Source organism: Littorina saxatilis, linkage group LG7 (genome assembly GCF_037325665.1).
Source record: "Littorina saxatilis isolate snail1 linkage group LG7, US_GU_Lsax_2.0, whole genome shotgun sequence".
NCBI classification, from domain to species: domain Eukaryota; kingdom Metazoa; phylum Mollusca; class Gastropoda; order Littorinimorpha; family Littorinidae; genus Littorina; species Littorina saxatilis.
In genome coordinates this window covers 56785252-56792936 of record NC_090251.1, presented here as the reverse complement: position 1 = coordinate 56792936, position 7685 = coordinate 56785252, and positions in this window count along the sequence as shown.

The window sequence follows — 7685 nt, the reverse complement described above, 5'->3', positions numbered from 1 at the left end:
ATTGGTCCGGCGCATCTTCCGGTGCCTGTGGATCATACACAGGTGGCTGTTTTGCTTGCTCGAAGAAAGGATCATAATCACTGTCATCCACCTGTTTCCAACAAATCGTCCAAAAGATCTCCCCCTTCCCCTGTCAGTATCCATAATCATTTGCACCGCCTGTAGCGTCTGTCCGTCTTTGTTTTTCCCTACTAGGGCCCGGTCGACTGTCACTCGTTTTTGAGCTTTCTCTCTCCTTCCCTGCCGCCAAGGCCGAAAATAGCCTTCAGACGCAAAACCGCGTCACCATTTATGTTTATTCATGAGAGTGAGGTATCCTACCAAGCCATTGGCTGGTATTTGTGTGTCAGCAGTGATGCATTTCTGGAAAATTCCTGAACTGAGATGACGGGTTTACCCGTCACGTAGGCGCTGCGGCTGCACAGGCACATGACGGGTATACCCGTCATAAGGCAGTCAAGGGGTTACCCGTCATAAGGCAGTCAAGGGGTTACCCGTCATAAGGCAGTCAAGGGGTTACCCGTCATAAGGCAGTCAAGGGGTTACCCGTCACAAGGCAGTCAAGGGGTTACCCGTCATAAGGCAGTCAAGGGGTTACCCGTCACAAGGCAGTCAAGGGGTTAACAGGGGGGTTTGACTGTAGCCACTTTCTGTTGTGGAGCTGTATGAGTGTGAACGGGTAAGGGATGGTTGGAATCAAGAATTGTTTCAAAACGTATTGTTGGTTTGCAGTATTGGTGTTAACCGGTAATTACCAGTATTTTACTGGTTGAAACAAGAAAATACCGGAACAAAATTGACCGACCGGTTGATTTTTAGAACTACCGTTTTTTTTTTTCGCTGGTTAAAAAATAAAACCAGTACTCTGAGTTGGACTCTTACTGGTATGGTTCCAATGACCAGCCTACCGTTTTTCTCTGGACTGTTTGCATCATTAAAGTTTGCGTACCGGTTTGAACAAATACTAGTGCCATCACTGGGTTTGTTTTTGAGACCCATGAAGATTATTCGGTGCACTGTTTTGTATTGATTCAAATACCACACATGGTTCTTGTATGATTGATTGTTTTTATTTGATAGTTACAGAAAACAAGAGGCAGAGCCTTCAAGGCTCACGTAAGAAATAGACAAACAGTAACACAAACTCAATCACTCCGTCACACATACACACCCACACACACAGTAAGCTTAGGTGACACTGCAAGAAAGAGAGACACTAGATCTGTCTGTCTGCATGTAGCCTACTTACAGGGACACGACTGCCAAATAGTCTCGGCCCGCTCAAAATAACAATGACCGAGACCACACACACCACGCGAGAGAGAAAGACTACAGGGAGGCATGCCGTCATGATGCATTAATTGACGTCAAACACTTTTGACCGTGACGTAATCTTATGCGAGCTTTATCCATAGTCTTGGATAACCACTCACACATAGACTCGGAAATGTTAAAGTTTCTACCACAGACATACACACGCACAAACACACACACACACACACGCACAAACACACAAACACACACAAACGCACAGACAGACAAAGTTACGATCGCATAGGCTACACTTCGTGAGCCAATGAAAAAATGAAAATGAAAGAACACCTGTGCACCCTTAGGAAGCCATTTCTACACAATATTATCCTACATACGTGAGAGAGACACTCGTGAGATAATAATCGTTCAAACCACACGTGTGTATATCATGTAAATGAGGTCATGTCAAGCAAGTCTGGCAGGGACCTGTTTTTCCACTGCTTATGATGCCAAAGTTACCGAGACAAACGTCATTATAGAAAAAAAAATTGTGCTCGGTAATTACCCTCGATGAATTTTTAGAACTAACACGTCACGCCACACTTTTAGAGTGACGTTTCTTTGCTTTGACGCAATAGATTGCACGATGCTTTAGAAGAGATGGAGGTTCCAAAACAAGCGTCTTCATTTTAGCTGCCTCGGCTGCAGGACATTTTCAGTAAAATACAATTAAGTACAGTATGTAGGATAAACAGAATACTACATGGCTTGCTGTGTCGTACCAGATTTACACGAGTTGCTTTTTCAAATAGTGAACAGCTCGCTTTCGCTTGCAGTTCAATATTTTAAAAAACAACTTGTGTAAATCTGGTACAACACAGCAAGCCATGTAGTATTCCCTATTTAGGTCAGAGTTCTGTACCCTGTGGTTTCTATGACATCATTAGAAAATCAAATTTTAGAAAAATTAAGAGTCTGTGTAGAAAAGTTATCACAGTATATTCATCAAATCTAATAAACAAAGGGAAGTAAGCGCTCTAAATGACATGTGTAACAGAGTAACTGAGAGTTATTCAAAACCATTCTCCTGGCACGTGAGAGAATAACAAGCATTGAAATAAACAAGCGATTTTCTTTTTCTTTTTGAATATTCATCAAAGGCACAGTCCTTCCCCTGCAGTACAATGGGCGGTTCTGGTGAGGTTAAGCCCCCTCTTTCTTTCGGCTGGTAACTGGCGCCACCTAGTGGCAAAATCACACGAGAAAGGAAAAAAAAACTTGCATTGGTCCCAAATAGCATATCGGTTTGGTAACAGTTCGTGTGTAAGTCATGCATTGTATACGGTAAACAGACGATGGTCGGTTCTGGTGAGGTTATGCCCCTTCTTTCTTTTGGCTGGTAACTGGCGCCACCTCGCGGCAAGATCACAGGAGTTGTCTCCCGTTATCACCCAAGAAGCGCTCATTAGGCTCACCATCTTAGATCTAGCCAAGGCTTTACATACGACAATATTTTGATGATTTCTTTTCACAGATTGCAACTTGTGTCAAGAAAGTTAGTGATAACAAAATGCCACTCAACACAGATTGCAACTTGTGTCAAGAAAGTTAGTGATAACAAGATGATGCCACTCCACACAGATTGCAACTTGTGTCAAGAAAGTTAGTGATAACAAGATGATGCCACTCCACACAGATTGCAACTTGTGTCAAGAAAGTTAGTGATAACAAGATGATGCCACTCCACACAGATTGCAACTTGTGTCAAGAAAGTTAGTGATAACAAGATGATGCCACTCCACACAGATTGCAACTTGTGTCAAGAAAGTTAGTGATAACAAGATGATGCCACTCCACACAGATTGCAACTTGTGTCAAGAAAGTTAGTGATAACAAGATGATGCCACTCCACACAGATTGCGACTTGTGTCAAGAAAGTTAGTGATAACAAGATGATGCCACTCCACACAGATTGCAACTTGTGTCAAGAAAGTTAGTGATAACAAGATGATGCCACTCCACACAGATTGCAACTTGTGTCAAGAAAGTTAGTGATAACAAGATGATGCCACTCCACACAGATTGCAACTTGTGTCAAGAAAGTTAGTGATAACAAGATGATGCCACTCCACACAGATTGCAACTTGTGTCAAGAAAGTTAGTGATAACAAAATGCCACTCAACACAGAAACCACACAGGCTGTTGTATGATTTGTGGTGTATGTCCACACGGAGGGATGGTTAACAGGGTTCCCACAGGTCATGGAAAACCTGGAAAGTCATGGAATTTGATTTTTAATTTTCCAGGCCTGGAAAGTCATGGAATTCCAATTCAAGTCATGGAAAGTCATGGAATTTAACAAAAATAAGAAAGAAAAAAAATTAACCTTTGAAATGACAGGACCAGCAAACATTACCGATAATCTGACTGCGTAGCAAATGCTTGACTTGCTTGTCGAAGAGACACTGCGTAGAAACTGACTCAAATTCAGTGCAAAGCAAGCCAGTGTCAAAACTGGCAGTGACAAGACGTAAAAAGTTTGCGTGTTCGGAAATGGTGACCTGTGGATCTAGTCATGGAAAATGTTATTGAGGCTCATGGAAAGTCATGGAAAAGTCATGGAATTTTGTTTCTAAAAACCAGTGGGGACCCTGGGTTAATGCTTTGTTAGATCTGAGATGGTGAGTTGAAACATGTACAAGGGGGAGAGACTATGCCTATTAAAACGACATTTGTTGTACTACAGTCGTACCTGTGATGAAAGGACAGCCTTGGGGCCAGCCACAAGTGTCCCTACATTGCAGATGGCCTGTCATGACAGGTATACTTTGGTAGAGATAATATCAAAAGGGACAAGAGAAGGTGTCCTTTCAAGGGAGGTGTCCTCTCCCACACATCGCAGGTACTGCTGTAATTTGTTAGAGTGGGTTGCAGTACATCGCATCATTGTGATATCATGTTCATGTCAGCTGATATTTTAAAAAACAAAAGTATGAAATCTCCTGTTGACATATCTTGAACGTTCTGTACAGTTCACTTCACAGTTTATGGTGCACATGTAAAACACTGTTATGCTGTGATACAGCTGTGTTCATGTCACAAAGTAAATGGAGAAATGAATGGAGTAAAAGTTGAAATAGTGCAAGAAGTTGTGAAGAGTCTTGGTGTAATAATAATTGACTTTAAACTGAATGATATACGGTTGAAAGAGCACAAGTATGTAGAGTAATTGTCTGTTTACATTGTCTTGTGTGTGTGTCGTTTTTGCCTGTAAAGAAAAACATTTTTGAATGAAATGAAAGCATTAGGTTAGCATGTTTCAAGAATCCCAAGCTAGGAGGGGGGGGGGGGGGGAGTATGCTTGACTTATTGTGTGTGTGTCATTTTTGTCTTGAAAGAAAAACATTTTTAAATGAAATGAAAGCGTTAGGTTAGCATGTTTCCAGAATCCCAAGCTAGGAAGGAAAGTGGGGTATGCTTGTGAGTGTGTTCCTGATGTTGTTGTTTTATGCTTGCAGTTCTGTACAGTCTATTTCAGTTCAAAATGGTGACATGTTTCTTTTTGGTAATAAGTTTTGTCTTTATCATATTATTTTTCAAGTTCCCCTCTTGTTGAAAAAATTGATTTGTGGTTGTTCATGCCTGTCTTTTTACATTTAGTCAAGTTTTGACTAAATGTTTTAACATAGAGGGGGAATCGAGACGAGGGTCGTGGTGTATGTGTGTGTGTGTCTGTCTGTCTGTCTGTCTGTGCGTGTGTGTGTGTAGAGCGATTCAGACTAAACTACTGGACCGATCTTTATGAAATTTGACATGAGAGTTCCTGGGAATGATATCCCCGGACGTTTTTTTCCTTTTTTCGATAAATACCTTTGATGATGTCATATCCGGCTTTTTGTAAAAGTTGAGGCGGCACTGTCACACCCTCATTTTTCAATCAAATTGATTGAAATTTTGGCAAAGCAATCTTCGACGAAGGCCGGGGTTTGGTATTGCATTCCAGCTAATGAGTGAGTTTGGTCATTAAAAATCGGAAACTTGTAATTAAAATTATTTTTTTATTAAACGATCCAAAAACAATTTCATCTTATTCTTTATCATGTTCTGATTCCAAAAACATATAGATATGTTATATTCGGATTAAAAACAAGCTCTGAAAATTAAAAATATAAAAATTATGATTAAAATTAAATTTCCGAAATCGTTTTAAAAACAATTTCATCTTATTCCTTGTCGGTTCCTGATTCCAAAAACATATAGATATGATATGTTTGGATTAAAAACACGCTCAGAAAGTTAAAACGAAGAGAGTAAAGCGTGCTATGAAGCGCAGCGCAACCGCTACAGCACTGAACAGGCTCGTCACTTTCACTGCCTTTTGCACTAGCGGCGGACTACGGTCATTGTGAAAAAATGCAGTGCGTTCAGTTTCATTCTGTGAGTTCCACAGCTTGACTAAATGTAGTAATTTCGCCTTACGCGACTTGTTTTTTCTCAGTGTGTTCTTCCTCTGTGTTCATGGGCTGAAACAATGTACACGTGTATTTGCACAAGTGGGTTTTTATGTGTATGACCGTTGTTGTTTTTTCTCACCATGTACGCAGGGAGGTTGCATGCTTGCTAGTTTTCTGTTTCTATAACCCAACCAACTCCGACATGGATTACAGAATCTTTTTCATACCTACATGTACATGAAATTGTGCTTGTATGTACACACAGAACGGAATAAGGCACTAGGAAGTCTGCACATGAGTTCACCTGGGGGATCACAAAAACACCCTTAACCCACCAGGCGTGTCCGAGATTCAAACACCTGGCGGGGAGATAACTCAGTTGTTGCTGGCCTTGAAACCAGTTTTCGTTATCGGCATTATGGGTCAACCCCCATGTTTGGCAAGGTTTTTAATTCCAAGAATCAACTTTGTGCAGCCCCCCGCGGGTTAGGGGGAAGAATTTACCCGATGCTCCCCAGCATGTCGTAAGAGGCGACTAACGGATTCTGTTTCTCCTTTTACCCTTGTTAAGTGTTTCTTGTATAGAATATAGTCAATGTTTGTAAAGATTTTAGTCAAGCAGTATGTAAGAAATGTTATGTCCTTTGTACTGCAAACTTGCATTCTCCCAGTGAGGTAATACATTGTACTACGTTGCAAGCCCCTGGAGCAATTAGTGCTTTTGTGAACAAGAAACAATTAACAAGTGGCTCTATCCCATCCCTCCCCCCCCCCCCCCCCCCCCCCCTCCTTTCCCCGTCGCGATATAACCTTGAACGGTTTAATACGACGTTAAACACCAAATAAATAAAGAAAGAAAGAACTTTGTGCAGACTCTCCTCGGTGTCCAGATAGCCTCGTGTGCACGCATGCGCACGATAAAGATCTCAAGGTGGCAGCGAAAGTCTCGGGGCTTGGAAAACACAAATACATGCATTCAGGAAAAAGAAAAGAAGTTGGGTAGCGCGATTCTGTCGCTGTACGCTATCCCCAGGTATAGCAGCCCTGATTTCTTTGAGGGAATTCCCCATGGGTAGCAAAGTATACCATACACCCAATACCAGCCTTCCACATGGGAGACCGGTGTCCTATCCATCAGGCTTTTGTGCTGTTGTCACTTTGGCAGCGCTGAAAGTCCACAAAATGGGGCACTCGCCTTTGGCTAGTACTTCTCATAATTTACTAGCCAGAGAACAAATTTTACTTGCCAAACCAACCATTTCAATTCAGTGTTTCAGCAACTTTACTCGCCTTTGGCGAGTTGATTAACAATTCTATTCGCCATTTACAGATTTCTACTCGCCATGGCGAGTAAAATACTCTCCACTTTCAGGCCTATCTTGGTGTGTTCAACTACTTACTTGTTATTCTCCTTGTGGGCAAAACAAACAGAATGCAAACAAACCAACAATGCTCTGCACAAGAACAGTTTCTTCTCATGAAATGAAGGGTTCAACAAAAAGCAAGTACACAAAGTGAGGAACAGGTGGTGCTGGTTCTGTTTGCTTATGTTGGGTGACATGTATGCTTGGCGCTGGTGGACAATATTCACTTTTTTGGCCAAAAACACTTTTTTGGCCAAAAACGTACATTTTTGGCCAAAAAAGTGTGTTTTTGGCCAAAAACATGTTTTGGCCAAAACTTTTAAGTGCAAAGTTTTGGCCAAACAAATATTTGGCCAAATCTAAAACAATCTTCACTTTTTTGGCCAAATGTTTTAGATTTGGTTAAATATTTTTTTGGCCAAAACTTTTGCATTGAGAGTTTTGGCCAAAAAAATAGTTTTGGTCAAAACTTCATTTTTTGGCCAAATCTTTGAGTACCCCTTGGCGCTGATGGACAATATTCATTTTTTGGCCAAAAACGCCAGTTTTGGCCCAAAAAGTGCGTTTTTGGCCAAAAAAGGGAATATTGTCCACCAGCGCCAGCAAATACAA